Here is a 22,743-nt window from a genome sequence, read left to right as displayed (position 1 = left end):
ATGTTGACTACAAAGGGCTGAGGGAGGGAAGCAGGAAGGTGCTGTGTGACTGGGCGCAGAGCTTCCGTTTTGTCAGATGAAGAATTCCAAACATGGATAACACAGCTGGGTGAGTGTGCTTGAGGCTACCCAACTGTACACTTAAAAACGGTTAACATGGTCAATTTTAAGTTACGTATATTATATCATGATTTAAAAAAATACAACAGGGGGTGCCTGGGTGGCTCAGTCGATTGAACATCCAAATTTGGCTCAGGTCCCGATCTCACAGTTTGTGGGTGAGAGCTCTGCATTCGGCTCACTGCTGTCAGTGGGGAGCCTGCTTCACATCCTCTGACTCCCCCCTCTCTGCCCCTCCTCCATTTGTGCTCTGTCAAAAATAAACATTAAGGGGCGCCTGGGTGGCTTAGTCGGTTAAGCAGCCGACTTCAGCTCAGGTCATGATCTCATGGTTCGTGGGTTCAAGCCCCGCATCGGGCTCTGTGCTGACAGCTCAGAGCCTGGAGGCTGCTTCGGATTCTGTGTCTCCCTGTCTCTCTGACTCTCCCCTGCTCACGCTGTCTCTCTGTCTCTCAGAAATAAAAAAATTTATATAAATAATAAACATTTAAAAAAATCTTTAAAAAGACAACAGAAGAAGTAAAGAAATGTAGGATGCCCATGACAGGAGGTCCAGAGTACATATGAGGTGCCAGGTCTGGTCCCCGCAGGGCTCTGGCTCAGTTTCCCTGGAATTCCTAGTTCTGCTTCTCGCGTCCGTCCCTCTTGTCCTCACAGGGGCTTCCCTCTTCAGTGGGGACAACAGGCTCACTTGTTCACAGCCAGCGGGAGAGAGGCAACTCCCCCAGCCGTGGAACAAAGTCTTTTCTGTCCCTAGGATGGGATCACGTGCCGAGCTCACAATCAATACTGGACGCAGGTCAAGGTCATGCACTGATGGGTGAGATTCTGCCAGGGAGTTGGAATTACCATACGGGGTGGCCTCAACAAGGCCGTCCCTAAAGTAGGGTGAGGGGTCCTGTCCGGGGTGGGGGGTCAGCCAGTGAGAACCAGAAGTCCTGACGGCGACATGCCCCCTCCGGCTCCTGGACCCTTCCTCTAGCCTTTCGCTTACTGCGTATTTGAAGTCAGTATAAGTAATCGAACTTATACTTGACCCACAGCAGGTGCCCAATACAGACTCCTTGATTATTTGACTCAAATCCCACGCCCTTGAGGGGATAACATTTAGAATTTATCCAGTCTGGTTGTTGATGTGTTTGCAATAGAGAAGGGCCAAACCTCCACTTCAGAAAAATGCAGTTTTAGTCTTTTTAAAAACTGTTTAATAAATCAGCGCAGTCAACACTGACAAAGTATAAGCCTAAATCTACAGCTTTACAGCCAGGCACATTCTCTGTCAGTCTCAGGTCGGTCAAATGGCAAATCAAGATAGTGGCTGCAGGCGACAGGCCAAAGCTATCGCAGGAGGACCTGCCCAGCAGAGTTTTATTAAAATCCACTCACTGTTCTCCATACAAGTGGCCCCACAATGGTTGCCTAACAGCTTTGTCATAGTAAATTCCATTCGTTTTTATTAATTTTTTAAGTTAACTTATTTACTTTTTGGAAAGAGAGAGACGGAGATTGGGGGAGAGGCAGAGAGAGAGAGAGAGAGAGAATTCCAAGCAGGCTCCACGCTGGCAGCACAGAGCCCCACAGAGGGCTCGAACTGACAAACCATGAGATCATGGCCTGAGCTGAGACCAAGAGTTGGTGGCTTAACGGAATGAGCTACCCCGGTGCCCGTAAGTTTTAATTCTGAGGAGACAGGGCTTTGCATTCGTCCCCGATCAGGACTAACGGTGGCGCATGCGCGCGGCTGCTCTGTCCGCTCCAGCTGCCCTGAGGAAGCCTCCAAGTTTTATCTGACCAGTGGCAAGTGTTCTGCCCTGAGGTGTTGATCTGCTCCTTCTTTCTACTCTCAAGATCCTGGATGAAAGGAGTTTTAGAACTGGGGAGGCCTTCGGGAATGTCGCCTCCAAGGTTAACAAAGGCAGTGCCATTTTTTCTGGAATAGAATCCTCTCAATGAGTCTCCCTTCCCAGTGTGCTCAGTGCTCTCTGCTCCCAGCAGCAGGAGAGAAATCACCAAAGGTATAGGTCCTGGGCTTGGGAGTGGTGTTTGGTCAAGATGGTCTTGGGCCAGACCTCCGGGGGTGGTGGGGAGACTGGAGGGTCAGTGTAGGGGATTCTGAGCTATTGTTCCTTTGGTGACAGCAGAAGGGGAAGGTGACAGAGTGGAGGAGACGCCCGGCTTCACCCTTGTCTCTGGAATTCTTTCTTGTGTCCTCAGTTCTCTTCTTCAGTCTCTCCTTTTTCTGAAATTTTGTCCTTACTGGCCTAGGAGTGGGATAAAAGTATTCTTCATTTTACAAAAAAAAAAAAAAAATAGGGTTTTTTAATTTTTTTTGAGAGAAAGAGAGTGAGCAGGGGAGGGGCAGAGAGAGCATGCATGGGAGAGGCAGGGGGAGAGAGAGAAGGAATCCCAAGAAGGCTCTGTACCTGGGGCTTGAACTCATGGATCGTGAGATAATGAACCATGAGATCATGACCTGAGATGAAGTTGGACGTGTAACTGACTGAGCCAACCAGGCGCCCCTGAAAGTATCCTTAAACTGTTCATTGTATAAATTAATTCATTACAGTTCTGTGCTTCTGATTGTTTATTCTTTTTAAAGGAGCTGAAGGTATTGCATTCCTCTCTAACCGGGGAGATGGGCTCACCGGAGAGAAGATCAGAAGGGAGCAGGTATAAGTACCACCCCCCCACCCCACATACATCAACAACCTCTACCTGTGATTTGTACCTCCGCAAAAATACCTTCCTCCTCACAGTTGAATCATACTGGTGCAATTAACAGACTATTGTGACTACGGACAATCAAACAACTGCTTAGAGGGTGTAAAAGGAGGAATGTGTCTAAAGATTGCTGAAATACATCTCTAAAGCTCTGTGATTCTGATAGGATTTTAAAAACTTTTTATAGCTTTATTGACATGTATGCCATAAAATCCATCCTTTTAAAGTGTATAATTCAGTGGTTTTAGTATATTCACACCATCACTACTATCTAATTTTAGAACATTTTCATTACCCCGAAAAGAAACCCTGTATCCACTTCCCAATCTCCTACCCCGATCCCTGGCAGCTACCGCTCTACTGTCCCTGTAGACTTGCCTGTACTGAACATTTGTATACACGGAATGATACAACAAGTGGCTATTGTGTCTGTCTTCTTTCACATAGCGTAATGTGTTCAAGGTTCTGCCATGTGGTAGCAGGTGTCAGTAATCTGTTCATTTAATGGCAGGATCATGTTTTACTATACGGATATACCACATTTTGTTTGTGCATTGAGCATCTGATGGACATGTGAGTCAGGACATTATGACTAACGCCGCCAAGAACATCTAGTACAAGTTTCCTATGCGATTTTAAGTAGTTCTTATTTTAGCAGGTTTTGGTATGCTTTTTACCACTGGGGGGCATGGGATTGCAAGGAAAAAGAAAAGACACTCCATGCCTGCCCTTCAAATTAAGAGAAGGAAAGTCAACTGGGAGGCATAGACTAAAATACTGATACCTATTTGTTGAGTGATTGAAAACCAAGACATAGTGCAAAAGAATCAAATGATGATAAGTGGTCAGACTCCCCTGCCCAGGTGTTGATGATAGAGCCAAATGGATTACATACAAGATGAGCAAATCATTAAGTAGTAGTATCCAAAAGCACTATGGATAGTGCTTTCTCTTTTTTAAAAAGAGAAAGAGAAGTGTGGCAAGTATTCAGAAAACCTCTCTGCCACATACATAATTTACTGGAGATTCAGAGTCACAGGGAAGACCCCCAGGAGCCTCTCAGGGTGGCCATACTACAGACCCTGAATGAATGGTGCCCTCTGGAGTTGTGCAGTGTACAGCCTGCCCGGACAGACACAGTGGCAGTGAGCAAGGCACCTTTGGGTAGGGGCTGAAGGCTTACATTCTCACTTGGCTCACATCCTCATTAGCCAGGGCTAGTGTGTCCTCGAGCAGGAGCCTAAAAAAAATCATAAGGTCAATAGTGAGGAGTATATTTTCTGTTTTTTATTTAATGTTGATTTATTTATTTTTGAGAGAGAGAAAGAGAAAGAGAGAGGGGGACAGAGAATTCCAAGCAGGCTCTATGCTGTCAGCGTGAAGCCAGACATGGGGCTTGAACTAACAAACTGTGAGAGCATGACCTGAGCCAAAGTCAAGAGTTGGATGCTTAACTGACTGAGCCACACAGCTACCCCTATTTTCTATTTTAATTAAAACATAACTTCCCTGTATCCCAATTTCTTTCATACTCTATGTGCCTTTGCTACTTGGCATGGTGTAATTAACCTTGCTCTGAAATGGCATCTTGCCATTCCCCACTTTCAAATTTTTAACCATGATATTTTATAAACATGTATATATATATCCTAATAAGAATATAGAGGGTGCCTGGCTGGCTTAGTCAGTAGGGCATGTGACTCTTGATCATGGGGTCATGAGTTTGAGCCCCACGTTGGGTGAATAGCTCACTAAAAACAGCAACAGTGACAGCAGAATATAGAATATAATAATAGATTATATATAATATAACATACAATAGAATGTAGAATATATATGATATAACAGAATATTACATTCCTTNGTCGGACGCTTAACCGACTAAGCCACCCAGGCGCCCCTAGAATCTAATATACTTTAATAAGAAGTGAAATGTAATTACTTTGATGAATCATACACATAAGCCCACCTTAGTGCTACAAGGAAAAAATGATCATTTACTTCAAAAATACATTCTAAAAAAAATACATTGTGCATTTTTCTGTCCAAGGAGAAAATCACTAATTACAGTATGAAATTAATCTTTCTATGAGTTCATTTTAAAAAATTCAAATATTGTAATTAGGACATTGCCCAGGGATCCAATTTAAACTTAATGATACTTCCTAGCAGGCACTGATGTTTTAACGGAGACGATAATTACGCGGCAGATGAGTGATGTGGTGATTAGCTGACAAATGAGTGAGAGCTGACAGCGTTAAACAAACAAACAAGGCTTCTCTGCAACTAACAGCCTCATCACTGCAGGCCACAGGAGCTGTCTCCTTGCTCTAGCGACACCCGTTTGCCAAGTTCTTGCTTCATGAGAATATTTATTCAAAGTACAGTTCAGCCCAAAACCAGCAGAAGAAGGGAAATAATAAAGATTAGAGCAGAAATCAATGATATTGAAATTTTAAAAAACCCGGTAGAACAGATCAGTGAAACCAGGAGCTGGTTCTTTGAAAGAATTAACAAAATTGATAAACCCCTGGCCAGAATGATCAAAAAGAAAAAAGAAAGAACCCAAATAAATAAAGCCAAGAATGAGATCACAACCAACATTGCAGAAATACACAATAATAAGAGAATATTATGAGCAACTGTAGGCCAACAAATTAGACAATCTGGAAGAAATGGACAAATTCCTAGAAACATATAAACTACCAAAACTGAAATAAGAAGAAATAGAAAATTTGAACAGACCCATAACCAGTAAAGAAATTGGATCAGTAATCAAACAAGAGTCCAGGGCCAGAGGGCTCTCCAGGGGAATTCTACCAAACTTTTAAAGAAGAGGTAACACTTACTCTTTTGAAGCTGTTCCAAAAAGTAGAAATGGAAGGAACACTTTCAAACTCATTCTACAAGCCTAGCATTACCTTGATTCCAAAACCAGACAAAGACCCACTATAAAGAACTACAGACCAATTTTCCTAATGAACATGAATGCAGAAATTCTCCATAAGATACTAGCCAACCAATCCAACAATACATTAAAAGAATTATTCACCACAATCCAGTGGGACTTATACCTGGACTGCAGGGCTGGTTCAATATCTGCAAATCAATCAACATGACACATCACATTAATAGTAGAAAGGATAAGAATTATATGATCCTCTCAATAGATGCAGAAAAAAAAAACATTTGACAAATTACAGCATCCTTTCTTGATAAAAACCCTCAAAACAGTAGGGATATAAAGATCATATCTCAAGATCATAAAGGCCATATATGAAAGACCCACTGCTAATATCATCCTCAATGAAGAAAAACTGAGAGCTTCCCCCCTAAGGTCAGGAACACGACAAGAATGTCCACTCATACTACTGTTATTTAACATAGTGTTGGAAGTCTTAGCCTCAGCAATCAGAAAACACAAGGAAATAAAAGGCATCCAAATTGACAACAAGGAAGTCAAACTTCCGCTCTTTGCATAAGACATGATACTGTGGGGAAACCCAAAAGACTCCACCAAAAGACTGCTAGAACTGATACATGAGTTCAGCGAAGTTGCAGGATTTCTATACAGTGATAATGAAGCAACAGAAAGATAAATCAAAAGCTTGTTCTTTTTAATTGCACCAAAACCTACAAAATACCTAGGAAGAAACCTAACCAAAGAGGTGAAAAAATCTATGCACTGAAAAGTATAGAAAGCTTATGAAAGAAATTGAAGAAGACATAAGAAAATGGAAAAACATTCCATGCTCATGGACTGGAAGAACAAGTATTGTTAAAATGTCGATACTACGCAAAGCAGTCTACACATTCAATGCAATCCCTATAGAAATAACACCAGCATTATTCACAGAGCTAGACCAAATAATCCTAAAATTTGTATGGAACCAGAAAAGACCCCGAATAGACAAAACAGTCTTGAAAAAGAAAGTCAAAGCTGGAGGTATTACAATTCTGGACTGTAAGCTGTATTACAAAGCTGTATCATCAAGATAGTATGGTACTGGCACAAAAACAGACACATAGGTCAATGGAACAGAATAGAGAGCTGAGAAATGGACCTACAAATGTATGGCCAACTAATCTTTGACAAAGCAGGAAAGAATATCCAACGGAATAAAGACAGTCTCTTCAGCAAATGGTGTTGGGAAAATTTGACAGCGACACACAGAAAAATGAACCTGGACCACTTTCTTACACCATACACAAAAATAAACTCAAAATTGATGGACCTAAACATAAGACAGGAAGCCATCAAAACCCTAGAGGAGAAAACAGACAGCAATGTCTTTGACCTCGGCCACAGCAACTTCTTACTTGACATGTTTCCAGAGGCAAGGGAAACAAAAGCAAAAATGAACAATTGGAACCTCTTCTAGAGAAAAAGCTTCCGCTCAGCAAGGGAAACAATTAGCAAAGCTAAAAGGAAACTGACAGAATGGGAGAAGATATTTGCAAATGACATATCAGAAAAGGATTAGTATCCAAAATCTATAAAGAACTTATCAAGCTCAACACCGAAAACCCAAATAATCCAGTGAAGAAGTGGGCTAAAGACATGAACAGACACTTCTCTAAAGAAGACATCCAGATGGCCAACAGACACATGAAAATATGTTCAACATCACCCATCATCAGGGAAACACAAGTCAAACCACAATGAGATACCACCTCACTGACCTCACACCCGTCAGAATGGCTAACATGAACAACTCAGGCAACAACAGATGTTGGTGAGGATGCAGAGAAATAGGATCTTTCTTGCATGGCTGGTGGGGATGCAAACTGGTGCAACCACTCTGGAAAACAGTATGGAGGTTCCGCAAAAGATTAAAAATAGAACTACCGTACCTCCCAGCAATTGCACTACTGGGTATTAATGCAAAGGATACAAAAATACTGATTCAAAGGGGCACATGAACCCCAATGTTCTATCAACAGCTCTATCAGCAATAGCCAAAGTATGGAAAGAACTAAAATGTCTATCGACTGATGAATGGATAAAAGAGATGTGTATACACACACACACACACACACACACACTGGAATATTAATGATCAAAAAGAATGAAATCTTGCCATTTGCAACAATGTGGGTGGAACTAAAGTATATTATGCTAAGCAAAATAAGTCAGTCAGAGAAAGACAAATATATGATTTCACTCCTATGTGGAATTTAAGAAAATAGATTAAAGGAAGGGAAGGGAAGGAAAAATAAGATGGAAAGAGAGGGAGACAAACCATAAGAGACTCTTAAGTACAGAGAACAAACAGAGTTGCTGGAAGGGTGTTAGGTGGGGGGATGGGCTGAATGGGTGATGAGCATTAAGGAGGGCACTTTTTGGGATGAGCACTGGGTGTTATATGTAAGTGATGAATCACTAAATTCCATTCCTGACATCATTATTAAACTATATGTCAACTAACTTAGATTTAAATTTAAAAGAGTTTAAAAACAAACAAACAAAAACCCTACAAAGTACAGTTCAGATTCACTGGCAAGTCTCAAAAATAAACTATGCACAAGGAAGGGAAAGAACTGTCTGGAAAAGGTGTCTGTGGCAGCTAAGAAATGTGTGTATGTGTGTGTGTGTGTGTGTGTGTGTGTGTGTGTGTGTGTGTATGCACAGACGTGGATGTCATTATGATCAAGGGAAGTCAGGCCACCAGATGAATGTGAAGATGTAATGTTGATAGCATTGAAACCTGGCCCACTCAACTTTCCACCAAAGAGGATAGTATGGAAAGAGAGAGAAAAAAAGAGTAACTTTCCAATGGAGAAAACTTGCAAACCCTCAACCAGTGATCAAGGTTAAATCAACAGTGATAAGTCATAGTGATAGTAGGTAACCTTGATACAAAATGATGACAATGGTACTTCATCTCTGAGGTCTTCCTCCCTAAAACCCATAACCTTGATCTAATCATGAGGGAAAACATCAGAGGAATCCCAACTAAGGGGCATTCTATGAAGTACCTGATCAGCGATCCCACAGCTGTTAAAGCCATCAAAAACATGAAAACCCAGAGAAACTGTTACAGCCAAGAGAAGTCTAAGGAGACCTTATGACTAAATGTAATATGGTATCCTGGGTGGGTTCCTGGGACAGAGAATGGATGTTAGGGGAAAGCAGGAAGTGTGAATCAAGTATGCACCTTACTTAATAATAAAGTGCCAAAAGAATAATAAAGTACCAACATTGATTTACTAATTGTAACCAATGTATCCTACTAATGTTAAGATGCTCATGATAGAGGAAACTGGGTGCAGGGTATATAGAAACTCTCTGTATTATCTTCTCAATAATTCTGTAAATCTAAAGCAAAAAGCTCATCTTTTTATGAAAAACAAACAGGGGCACCTGGGTGACTCAGTTGATCAAGCATCTGACTTCGGCTCAGGTCATGATTTCATGATTCATGAGTTCAAGCCCTACTTCAGGCTCTGCTGTCATCTTGAAGCCCACCTGGGAACCTCTATCTCCCTCTTTTGGCCCCTCCCCCTGCTCTCTCTCTCTCAAAAATAAATAAACATTAAAAATTTTAAAAAATTAAACAGAGGCCCATTCAAAAAAATTTTTTTTTATGTTTTATTTATTTCTAGGAGAGAGAGAGACAGCATGAGCAGGGGAGGGTCAGAGAGAGAGGGAGTCACAGACTCTGAAACAGGCTCCAGGCTCTGAGCTGGCAGTCAGCACAGAGCCCGACGCGGGGCTCGAACCCACGAACCGCGAGATCATGACCTAAGCGAAAGTCGGGCGCTTAACTGACTAAGCCACCCAGGCGCCCCTAAACAGGCCCATTCAAAGTTGACCCACATTTAGCTATTTCCTTGTAAAGTGATTTATCCCTTGCAATTGAGAAACTGAGGCACCTCAAAGAAGGAATTGACTCAGAGTTTCAACCAGAGGCAAAGAATGTAAAGCACGCTCTCTGTGGGATCCTGGCTGGGAAACAGGTAACCTCATAAAGCCAGCAATTCACCATGCTCGTGACATTGATGCTAACATCTTCCATCTTTCACCTTGAATTCTTGAATTAAGGATGTCAGAGATACATAAGGGTAACAGTGAGGCATCTTCTAAACTCTTGGAAGGAGGGCAATACGAATAAAGTTCTTCACTTTGGAATTAATTCCTCAATTAACATAAACTATGGAACTGTCTTATAGTTTGATAGAAAAATTTGAGGGACAACTTAGGACAGTGGAAATAGGTTGTGGTTATAATGAACTGTGTGGAATCTTATGCCTCTGTCCTCTGCCTTGTTTGGGGAAAACATACGCTTTTATTTACAATAACCAAGACAGGGAAATTTTCTTGACTAATTGCTCTAACTAGGACTTCTAGTTAGTGTTAAATAGCAGTAGTGAATACGGACGTCCTTGTCTTGTTCCTGATCTTAAGAGAAAAGCTTTCTGTTTTTCACCAACGATCAGGATGTTAGTTGCGGAATTTTCATAAATGTCCTTTTATCATGTTAAGGAAGTTCCTCTCCAGTCCGTTTGCTGAGTGTTTTTATCATGAAAGTGTTGCATTTTGTCAAATGCTTTTCTTTTTTGCATCTTGAGATGATCATGTGGATTTTTTCCTTTGTTCTATGAATGTAGTTTATTGCATTGACTGATTTTCTTGTGTTGAACCATCCTTGCATTCCTAACACAAATGCTTCTTGGCCATGGATGTAATCCTTTTGACATGCCGTTGGATTTAGTTAGCCATTATTTAGTTGAGGATTTGGGGTTATATATCCATAATTGATATTAGTAGTTTTATTTCCTTGTGGTATCTTTGTTTGGCTATGGTATCAGGGTAATGCTGGCCTCATTGAATGACTTAGATAGTGTCCCCTCTTACTCTATTTTTTGGAAGAGTTTGAGTAGGATTGATATTAATTCTTCTTTAAATGTTTGGTGAAATTCACCAATAAAGTCATCTGGTCCTGGATTTTCTTTGTTAGGAATCTTTTAAACTACTAATTCAGGAGCACCTGGGTGGCTCAGTTGGTTAAGCATCTGACTCTTGGTTTTGGCTCAGGTCATGATCTCACAGTTTCCTGAGTTTGAGCCCCATGTTGGGCTCTGTGCTGATAGCTGACAGAGATTCTCTGTCTCCACCTCTCTCTGCCCCTCCCTCAATCTCTCAAAATGAATAAATAAACAAACATTTAAAAAGTACTGATTCAATTTCTTTACTTGTTATAGGCATGTTGCAATTTATTTATTATTAGGTATAATTGAGATAACATGTTAGTCTCAGGTGTACAACATAATTATTCAATATTTGTATGTATTTCAAAATGGTCACCACAATAAGTCCAGGAAACATCTGTCATTATATGTAGTTACAGAAAATTTGTTTCTTGTGATGAGAACTTTCAAGATCCAGTTTTCTAGCTAGTTTCCAATCTGCAGTACAGTATTATTAACTACAGTCACCATGCTGTACATTACATCCTCATGACTTACTCATTTTATAACCCCAAATTTGTACCTTTTGACCATATTCACACATTTTCTGCAACACCCCCCTGCCCCACCCCTTGCTCCAAGNTCCCTTTCCCCCACCATTTCCGCCCTTCTTCTCCCCCTTGTTCCTCCGTCAAGTTCCTCCTAATTGTGATTTTTTAGACTCCTAATGTAAGTGAGATAACACAGTGTTTATCTTTTTCCGTCTGACTTATTTCACTTAGTATAATGCCTTCTGGCTTCATTCATGTTGTTGCAAATGGCAAGATTTCATTTTTAATGGTTGAATACCCAGAAGTGGAATTGGTGAGTCATATGGTAGCTCTATTTTAAATTTTTTGAGGGTCCTTCATACTGTTTTCCATAGCTGCTGCACCAGTCTACATTCCCACCTATAGTGCACACCCAGGTGCTCCTCATACTTCAGACTCATGATTTCTTTTAGCTCTTTGTCCATGGCTTTGTCCTTTGTCCTTTGTCCTTTGGTTCTTGGGGCACATTTAACACAGTTCATTTAAAGTATTTGTCTCATGGAGTGCTCGCTTCGGCAGCACATATACTAAAGTATTTGTCTCATGGAGCACCTGGGTGGCTCAGTTGGCTAAGCGTCTGATTTCAGCCCAGGTCATGATTTTGTGGTTTATGAGTTTGAGCTTCACTTTAGGCTCTGTGCTGACAGCTCAGAGCCTGAAGCCTACTTCAGATTCTGCATCTCCCCCTCTCTCTGCCCCTCCTCAGCTCATGCTCTCTCTCTAACAAAAATAAAAAATAAAAACTTAAAAAAAATTTTTAATTAAGTATTTGTCTCATAAGTCTAATGTCTAGGCTTCCTCAGGGATGGTTTCTGATAATTTCTTTCTTTCCTGTGAATAAGCCATCCTGTTTCTTTGTATGCTTCATAAAGTTTGGTTGAAAACTGGACAGTTTGGATATTGTTTGGGTATTTGGTAACTCTGGAAATCAGATTTTTCTCCCTCTCTGGGGACTGATGCTGGTGCTTGGTAAGGCCTGTAGTCATCTGTTTGTTTAGGGACTTTTCCAAACCGCTTTTGCTAAGACTCTATTCTTTGTTATGTGTGGTCGTGGAAGTCTCTGTTCCATCATCTCCACAGTCTGTGATCTGAATGCCTGACTCCAATAAGAAAAGAAAGGAAGAAAAGATGTTCTATCTCTTTAGACTCTTTTGACAGAAGTTGCTTCGGCCCGAGCCATTGAAACACGGCTAGATCTGTGCTGGTCTTTCCATGATTCACCAGACACACTGAAACACAACCCTGATTTTTGGAGGACAGTCTTTCTTGCCCACCCCAGCACCATCACACCACACCAGGAATGTGGGCCGCCTTCTCTGAGGCTCCCTGCTGGGGGCTGGGGGCCAGGGGCTAGTAGCTGCTCTATGAACAAAATCGAATGTTCTTCAAGCTACTGTCTCAGGATCTATTTTACAACAGTAGGGACAGCAATGACTAAGGAGCTGGGGGTGTCCTCTGGCCCCCGGGGCTGCTAAGTGTGCCACATGAGGCGGCAGTGCTCAGAAACCCACCCAGACGTTCTTCGGAATCATCCGTCACCAGCAGCAAGGAGATACTGCCACCAAGGAGGTGGGCTGCCACCCAAGAATCCAGCTTCCTGTAGCCGATTTTGTCCCTTCCCACTACAAGCTCTCTTGTTAGTTACCTCCTTGGTGCATTAGGAAGCTCCCACCTCCATTCAGTGCAGACGGAAGCAAGGAAGGAGAAAGAATTGTTTCTGAAACAGTGCTGATGAGAGCTTCACTGAGACGCTTATTGGAGCGTCCGTGGAATTGCAGAGCTGAAACTAACACACACACGTGAGCCCGCGCACACTTCCTATTCATGAGCGGTTTTATTCTGGAGATAAAGTGCAGTGGGAGTCATGTATAAACATGAGAGCTTGGGGACACAGGGCTGCCAAATCAATGCTTCTGTGGAGAGGTGCAGCTTCCAAAGAGGAGAGCAGGGGACCTGCTGGATTTCTGGGAATGGCCCCTGATGGAGGCTCTGGGCTGATGGGAGACAGTATCCGGGCCTGCCTTTCACTTCCATAAGTTGGGAAGAAGTGAAGGTGCTTCTGAGCTGCTTCTGGGTAGAGCAGGGGCAGGAGGGCCTTATCAGCATACATATGACCACTGTGGCCTCAAGCCAGCAGAGGGCTCAAGGCATGACCAGCGTGTGCTGAGAGAACCATCTTCAGCCATGTTCATTTCCATTCTGTCCTTCTTGCCTCCCCATCCCCTTAATCCCATTATTCACCAATGCCCTTTACCACCTGCAGCAGCTCCCAGAGGGCCCACTGGCTTAGCCCATTCATTAGGGCTAAACTATTAAGGGGCAGCTGGGTGGCTCAGTTGGTTAAGCATCTGACTTCAGCTCTGGTCATGATCTCACTGTTCTTGAGTTCAAGCCCCACATCGGGCTCTGTGCTGATAGCTTAGTGTCTTGACTCTTCTTCGGATGCTGTGTCTCCCTGTCTCTCTGCCCCTACATTGCTCATGCTCTGTCTCTCAAAAATAATAGACTTTTTTTTTAAAAAAAAGGAGTAAAGTATTAAACCAACGCTTTGAAAATTTTACATCTTATGCTCAGTGAATGTTATGAAATATTTATTGACTCAATCGTTCATCCACTCCAGAAACACTTTTTTTAATTTAATGAGAGTTTCCTTTCCTTTCTTTCTTTTTTAATGTTTATTTATTTGTTTGGAGAGAGATTTATTTGTTTTGAGATCTCACAAACCGTGAGATCATGACCTGAGCTGAAATCAAGAACGGGATGCTTAACCGACTGAGCCCCCAAAAGCCCCCAGAAATACTGAGTACCTGGGGAGTTTGGGTATCAGGTACCAGGGATGCTCAGGGGGGAAAGAACTTGGGAAATACTCTCCAGCCAGAAAAGTGGGTGGAGAATGAGAAAATGAAGCCATAGGTAACAGGATAAAGGCCACACAGGGGACTCTGCCTGGAGGGGATGGAGGGTGTTTTATTTGCCAAAGGCAGAGGCTGGGGGTTCAGAGATGGGGTGGGGGGTGGTGATCAGAGAGCTGGGCTCTGGGATCCAGGAGTCTCTCCAAGAGATCAATTTCCATTCTGGCCCCTGGAAAACAAGACATCTGATACCTGGATCAAAACAATGATTGGTCCTTAAGGGACCACGCAGAGGAGGCGCCACGGGGCTGCTACGAACCCACTTTGCCACATGACGTGAGTGTGCACACTGTTCTTGCTGTGCTGGTCTCTGGGACTCTCTCTATCTCACACACACACACACATGAGCAGAGGCCATAATTCAAGCAACCAAGGAAACACTATTCGGATATAAAAGGCAAATGGTTTGATATTTGCTCTAATTCTTCATTTCCTGTAACCAGTTGAAATCACGATGAGGTTTGGACTAGGGATCATCTCAAGTGGTGTTTCCAGGGATTCAGCCTCTTTGTATTTCTGTCACTCAGCCACCAACCATTGCCCCTCTTCCCCCCTGTGGAAAAAGGAAAAAGAAATCAGGAGCTTTGGGGAGTGGTGTTACCCTCGTTATTTTCTCTGCTTGGTTCTAATGGCCCATCTTATTTTCTAGGAAGGAAAGACTATGCTGGTTTTCTTATTGTTTTTCATCATCATTATTATTTTAAATTAAAGCAAATATAGTAGAACAGCGTAGGGGGAAAACTAGTGGAGTTCTCCCTCTTTGCCCCGCACCTTGGTTCTCATCCCTAAGCTCCTCTGAACGGAGTGGGGAGGCCTGAGCTACCGCGAGGCGCTCACAGACACAGATAATGGACAGGCGTGTGCAGCTCAAGCAATAAGGGACCAGGGCAGCCAGGAGAGCCTTGATCCTCAAAAGAGACAAGCAGGGGAGATTGTCCTTAGTCCCCTGAAAAGCGCTCCTCCCTCCCCAGCAAACAGGCACCCTGGAGAACCCTCCTTTTTCCTGAGCTGCCATCTGAGGCTTAACCCTGGGCTCCATTCCAGAGGCTTCTGCAGAAGAGATGGGCTTCAATCCCTGAAGCCATAGGAAGTTGTCTGGCATTTACGCTAAGTACAAATGAAAGAATCAAACCTGGAAAGGACCATTTCAGGTTAAAAAAAGAACAGAAAAGGAAAAAGGACAAAAAAGAGGAGAGAGAGAGAGAGAGAGAGAGAGATTACAAACCATTGTAAATTAAACCTAGAGGGACACCTGGGTGCCTTAGTTGGTTCAGCTCAGGTCATGATCTCACCATTTGTGGGTTCGAGCCCCGCATTGGGCTCTGTGCTGACAGCTCAAAGCCTGGAGCCTGCTTTGGATTCTGTGTCTCCCTCTCTCTCTGCCCTTCCCCTGCTTGCACTGTTTCTCTCTCTCTGAAAAATCAGATAAACATTAAAGAAATTACAAAAAATAACAAATGTAGAAAAAACATAGTGTCATTCCTGGTTGTTATATGTGTACTCATTTAAGAATGTTTTCCCTCAAAGTAAAAGCTTGAAAAGTTATCTTTGTAATTGGCTACATGAAAAGCTATCTTTGTTAAATTGGCTACAAAATCAAACATAAAAAGCCAGTCAAATTTAGCAGTGGGGGGTTGTATACCAACTTTAGTGACACTAATGTTAATAAGTTCTGATAATCCACTACCATCGGACCAGCCAAAAGCCACACTTTCACTTTCATTATATAAATCTCTTAAGTAGCTACTCCAAATAACTTAGGATGACAAGTTTTTTATAAGTTTTAAAAAGGTTTAATGTTACAAGAACCATATAGTTTGTTGTTACAAAAGTGTGTATGTTTCCCAATTATTTTCCTTGAATTTTAGACAGTTTGACACAAACTGATATTCAAAATGAATGTAGTTGCATGATGGGAAATAGAAACAAATGACCAGGTGGGAAGACTTTTGCCCTCCGCAAATATCTTAGGACATTCAGGGCTCACAGAAAACAATAATGAACATACTGGTGCCAGATATTTAGCAATAAAGAAAAAAACGTTTAATGTCAGCAAAGTGAGCTTTGATTTTTTTTTTTTTTTAAATCGTTCTCCTGTCTATAATCTGCAAAATGTCTTTCTGATTCAAGGCAGCAGCAGATGGCAGTAAACACACAGAAGATACACTTTCCGTCCACTTGGTACTAGAGTTTTGGCTAGAGAACTTCGTAGCCAAGAACACATTATTGTTCACACTCGTTATTTCCCAAATGTTTTCTTCTTTTCCTGATGATCCCTAATAGAGTACAGCAAATAGTTATGCCACGTTGAATATGACCATGTCTTTCATCTTTAAGACTGCTGTTGCTATTTACAAGTTGCCATGAAGTGCCAAAAATAGTCTGCTACCAAAGGTTTACTTAGTGGAGTCCCGCTCACTGGTTAGCTAGGAAAACTCTGACAAGAAATCTCACATCAACCAGGAAAAAGGGGATGAAAATCTTAGTTATTTTTATCTTTGCCTGCCAAACCTTAATTTTCCTATTTTTAAATATTTTAAAATACTAAATGTTAAAGTGATTTGAAGGTTTCAGGGACAGGAGAAAATGTGTGATCAAGAGTGTAATTAACTTGCATGCTTAAGAGATGTCACTTTCTAAGGAATAACGTTTGCCAATTTCGTATGCATTGAGCTCCACAGGTAACCGGAAGTTTTTTAAGTAACCGGAAGGAGAATTAGTATAGTTCCCTGGGAACCCAGGCTCAGAGAAGGGAAGGGCTGAGACTTCCGGCGAGTGTAGATGGAGGATTGGTCTCTTCTCATCCTGATAATCTCTCACGCAGTGATGAGAACTGATTGCCAAAGCAGGTTAGCTGGGGTGTGCTGGAAGCCTGCCCAGTCCAAAATGACTTTCCCCTTTCCCACACTTGAGAAGTGTTCTCATTCATTTGTATGGAAGGCCATTCTGGTCTCTGACATCTCTTATCAAAATGTAAGTAATCAACCTCTGTTTAACATGGTAGCCTGAACACTTCTCGAATCCCACTGAGTGAAATGATAAAAACACAGGGCAAAGAGAAGAGAAAGATTATGACACACCTGCACACCTTCCTCCGGCCTGGAAAGGGGGTCGGTGCCAGAGTCCGTGCCAGACACCCGGGCCATTGCTCCAGCCCTGGACACTGCCTCGCGACGTACTTCTTGGGACGTGAAGACACTAAGTACGCATGGGCTCAAGCCACTGTGTTTGGGTTTCCTGTTACATGCAGCTCAACACATTCCTTTTTTTTTTTTTTCAAAGATTTATTTATTTTTGAGACAGAGCACAAGCTGGGAAGGGGCAGAGAGAGAGGGGGACAGAAGATCTGAAGCAGGATCTGCGCTGTCGGCGGTGAGTCTGATGCGGGGCTGGAACTCACTAACCCTGAGATCATGACCTGAGCCGAAGTCAGATGCTTAACCAACTGAGCCACCCAGGCGCTCCAGTTCAGCTTCTTTTGAAGCAAAGGAAGAGTACCTTTTGCAACAACAGTATCTCACTAGAATTATTTTGTTTTCGTAGTATCCATATTTATGGGTTTGTTAATGGCAATTTATACATATTTTTTTAATTTTAGTAGAGATATAAACTTTTCTTGAAAAAATAAATATAGGGGGGCCTGGGTAGTGCAGTCGGTTGAGCATCTGACTCTTGATTTCAACTCAGGTCATGATCTCCTGGTTTGTGGGATTGAGCCCTAAGTGCACAAAGCCATCTTGGGATTCTTTCTCTCCTTCTCTCTGCCCCTCCCTCCCCCTCACGCTGGCACCCACACTCTCTCTCCCTATTCTCTCTCAAATAAATTAAAGAAAAAATAAATATATATTCTAAAAATTATTTGGGAAGACAGGGAACAAATTAGCAATAGATGCAACACCGTGTCAAGAACACTATTGTCAAGAACAATAGTGAACAACAGAAGTCAGAGCCAATGACAACATTTTTAAAGTTTATTTATTTATTTTTAAGAGNTTTTTTTTTTTTAAAGTTTTTTTTTTGTGAGGGGAGGGGGGGGGGGGAAGGGAGAGAATCTTAAGCAAACTCCAAGCTCAGCTCAGAGCCTGACTTGGGGTTTGATCTTATGACCATGAGATTGTGACCTGAGCCAAAATTAGGAGCCAGACACTCAACTGACTGACCCATCCAGGTGACCCTAATGACAGTATGTATATATGCATGTATTTATTTAAAANCAGTCAGCACAGAGCCCGACGTGGGGCTCGAACCCACGAACTGCGAGATCATGACCTAAGCGAAAGTCTGACGCTTAACCGACTAAGCCACCCAGGCGCCCCTAAATTTATTTATTTTTGAGAGAGAGAGAGTGGAGCCCAAAGCAGGGCTCGAGCTCACAAACCCTGAGATCGTGACCTGAGCCAAAGTTGGATGAGCCGCCCAGGTGCCCCTAAGGACAACATTTATATGAAATTCTAGAAAGGGGAAAACTAAGCTGTGGTAAGAGAAGTAGATCTGTGGTTGTCTGGGGTGGGATGAGGACAGGAAAGGGCCCCGAGGGAACTGATTTGAGGTGATGAAAATATTCTACATCTTGATTGCGATTTCGTGTATGTATACCTTTGTCAAAACTCACTGAACTGTACAATGAAAATGGGTGCGTCTTACTGTATACAGATTATTCTTCACCAAGGGCAAAAGACTAAAAACAAAGGCTAAAGAAAACTTTCTCCTAGGTGCTTGACTGGACCCCTGACCCACGGACCCTGGCGTGTGCGACTCCTCAGGACTTACTGGCAGGTGAATAACCACTTCATCCCTGAGAGCTGTGTTGTCAGAAAGGACGACCCCCTCCCCCAGCTCCAAACGTGGGAGGCCAGCCCTGGGGGGGTCCCCGGAGGGGGTGCCACGAGCCTGGCCGCTGGAAAGGGGGTCAAGCTGCATCGGGGTTGGGGCACGTGGGCAGGACACCTGAGGCCCTCACAGCACTGGCTGAACCAGGGAAACAGGAACTCAAGTCAGGTGACAGAGCTACAGGTCAACCCATGGAGATAGCAGTTTTGTTCACTGGGTTTTCTTTTTATTTCNACCAGGGAAACAGGAACTCAAGTCAGGTGACAGAGCTACAGGTCAACCCATGGGATAGCAGTTTTGTTCACTGGGTTTTCTTTTTATTTTTTATTATTTTTTTAATGTTTATTTTTGAGAGAAAGAGAGAGAGAGAGAGCATGCAGGTGAACAGGGGAGGAGCAGAGAGGGAGGGAGAGAACCCCAAGCAGGCTCCAAGCTGACAGCAGAGAGCTCGATGCGGGGCTTGAACTCATGAACCATGAGCTGACGCTGGATGCTTAACCAGCTCAGCCACCCAGGCACCCCGTGGGGTTAAAAACATTTTTTTTTAATTAATTTATTTTTAGAGAGAGCGAGCTCACACACAAGTGGGGAAAGGGCAGAGACAGAGGGAGGGAGAAAATCTCAAGAGGGATCCATACTGTCAGCTAGCAGCCCGACTTGGGGCTCGAACCCACGAACCATAAGATCATCACCTGAGCCCTCTGTATTCCACACTCTACTCCGGCCTCAGTGAGTCACACCACACCCCGCAGGTCCTCTAAGGGCATCTTTGGCAGTCTTCTTTCCCAGCAAGACTTCCTCCCTTGTTTCTCGCTCCCCCTCAACCTGAAGGAGATTTTTTTCCTCTGAACTCTAATATAATCATGTCCGTGTTATAGCGCTTTCCAGTTTCTGAGACGTGTCACAGCCATGGAGGTATGTCACTGCAAGGTGCTTGTGATTGTCATCATGCGTGGCCCCCAGGGCACACACTGGTGTGTCAGCCCCAGATACTCTCCTTCAAGCACATCTATGTGCATGGTGGAAGCTTACCGACTGTGGGGGCTTGGCCCTTTGGAGTTTTTCTCTCAAAATGAGTAGTTCTTAAAACCTTAAAAACATTTTTAAAAAAATATTTATTGAGAGAGAGAGAGAGAGTGCACAAGCAGGGAAGGGGTNGACGTGTCACAGCTATGGAGGTATGTCACTGCAAGGTGCTTGTGATTGTCATCATGCGTGGCCCCCAGGGCACACACTGGTGTGTCAGCCCCAGATACTCTCCTTCAAGCACATCTATGTGCATGGTGGAAGCTTACCGACTGTGGGGGCTTGGCCCTTTGGAGTTTTTCTCTCAAAATGAGTAGTTCTTAAAACCTTAAAAACATTTTTAAAAAAATATTTATTGAGAGAGAGAGAGAGAGAGAGTGCACAAGCAGGGAAGGGGCAGGGAGAGAGAGAATCCCAAGCAGGTTCTGCAATGTCAGCGCCGAACCCAACTTGCGGCTCGATCTGACAAACTGTGAGATCATGACCTGAGCTGAGATCAAGAGTCAGATGCTTAGCTGACTGAGCCTCCCAGGCGCCCCAAAACCTTTTACAAATTATTACACTCGTTGGGTCTCTGATGAAAGTTATACATCTACGCTCACAAAAGTGCGTACTTTCTATATACGATGTCAGTGTTCACCAACCCCTAGCCTGACCATGAACTCAACTTAAGCTCTCAGTCTGAGGAATACAGATGGCCAGCTGCGAAAGTCGTTCAGGTGTGTCACGTCTTCCCTTCTTTTCTTCACTTGCTTCTCTGTCCCTCTGTCCCCTCCAGAGCTGCCTGGGGCGGCGTGCCCAGCCTTCAAAATGATCACATCCCCCCAGTAATAAACACCTTTATTCCCTAGATCACACGCAACAATAATAAATGTGTTAATATATACTATACATCTAGTTGTGAGGCGGAAAACTACTCAGATTTAAAACTGAGAATTGTGCAGACGCGTGGGTGACTCAGTCGGTTGAGCATCTGACTCTTGATTTCGGCTCAGGTCCTGTTCCCAGGGTTGTGGGATCGAGGCCCGCATCCCGCTAGGCGTTGAGCACGGAGCCTGCTTAAGAATCTCCCTCTGGGGCGCCTGGGTGGTTCAGTCGGTTGAGCGTCGGACTTCCGCTCAGGTCATGATCTCACTGTTGGTGGGTTCAAGCCCCACATCGGGTTCTGTGCTGGCAGCTTGGAACCTGGAGCCTGCTTCAGATTCTGTGTCTCCCTCTCTCTCTGCTCTCCCCCACTCATGCTCTGCCTCTGTCTCAAAAATAAATAAACTGGGGCCCCTGGGTGGCTTAGTCGGTTAAGCGTCCTACTTTCGCTTGGGTCATGATCTCGCGGTTCGTGGGTTCGAGCCCTGCGTCGGGCTCTGTGCTGACTGCCAGTTCAGAGCCTGGAGCCTGTTCCAGAGTCTGTGTCTCCCTCTCTCTCTGACCCTCCCCTGCTCACGCTGTCTCTCTCTCTCCTAGAAATAAATAAACTATAAAAAATTAAAAAAAAAATTTCCCTCTGCCCCTCTCCCTGTCTGACCCTCCCCTGCTCACGCTGTCTCTCTCTCTCTACTAGAAATAAATAAATAAACTATAAAAAATTAAAAAAAAAATTTCCCTCTGCCCCTCTCCCTGTTCGTGCTCCCTCTCTCTCAAAAAAAAAAATTAATTGAAAATTACTGAGCTGTGTAGTATAAAAGGTCTTCCACATAAAGTTCAGTGGGAAAACAGAAAGCAAAACAAAGTCAGGCCAGACTTACAACACAGAATAACGACACATAAGAGCGTAGAGAATAAGAGCCAAGAAAACTGAACATCCGAAGTTTGATATATGGGGACGGCGTCAATTTTTCCTTTGCGTTAGGTATACTTAACCTCCGATTGTTTGGGTAATAATCCGAAATCTCATCCTTCATTGCTCCCAGCTCGGCTGGTCAGAATAACAAAAAGCAGAGGAAACCAACTCCTTTATGGTGTAAATAACACCACATCCACATCTATATCTGATTTAAACGGAATTCCCCCAGCCCAGAATGAACCTGGAGAGGGGCTTTAAGCCACCAGAACGTCATGCGCCCTCTGGAAACCCGACCTGCGGGCTTCTTGGCCCAGCTTTCCCACCTGGAGAAGGAAAAAAGCAGAAGGAAACCTTTCCCGGTGTTTCTTCCAAGCCAATCGGGCCTCCTCCGGGGGAGGCTTGGGTGTTGAAGGCGGCCCTCGTTATTCGCAGGCTGGGGGCCTGAGAGATGTGGGCCCCAGGACGGCAGCCGGGGCCTCCAGACGCCGCCTGCGGCCCGGTGGGCTGTGGGACAGGAGGCGTCAGGGTCCGCGGCGCTGAGAGCCCCTCCCCGGGGCAGAGCCGCGGTTCCAGGTGCTTCCAGGGCTCTCCTTCAACAGGCTCCACCTGGCACTTGCGGCCTGGAGAGCAGGCACCGGGCTGGGCCCGGGCAGAGGAGGAGGCGTGGGGAGCACGGCGCCACCAACCACGGGGGCCAGCCGGCCTTCGTGCCGACTCTCAGCTCACCCTTGTCCTGGGAGGTGACGGGTCCGCGGCGTCCTGGGTGTCAGGTGAGGCGGCAGGGCCACCGCAGACTACAACAGGCCTTTGTGTGTTCTGGTTTGGACACGTTGACCCCCCCCACCCCCACCCC

At 43.9% G+C, this 22,743-nt stretch overlaps 1 long non-coding RNA gene across 1 annotated transcript; it reads right to left on the bottom strand.

The window, feature by feature from the left end:
* Positions 1 to 14,656: 14,656 nt before the first annotated feature.
* LOC144243020 (uncharacterized) lies at positions 14,657 to 22,374 on the bottom strand. The gene is made up of 3 exons (XR_013338517.1): positions 22,214 to 22,374; positions 15,547 to 15,667; positions 14,657 to 14,807 (listed from the first exon to the last, which is right to left on the bottom strand). It is a non-coding gene; the product is annotated as an uncharacterized LOC144243020 (long non-coding RNA).
* Positions 22,375 to 22,743: the final 369 nt, after the last annotated feature.

The sequence above is a fragment of the Crocuta crocuta genome, unplaced genomic scaffold, assembly GCF_008692635.1.
Source record: "Crocuta crocuta isolate KB4526 unplaced genomic scaffold, BGI_CrCroc_1.0 scaffold128, whole genome shotgun sequence".
In the NCBI taxonomy this organism is placed as follows: domain Eukaryota; kingdom Metazoa; phylum Chordata; class Mammalia; order Carnivora; family Hyaenidae; genus Crocuta; species Crocuta crocuta.
This window is presented reverse-complemented; position numbering and strand designations above follow the sequence as displayed.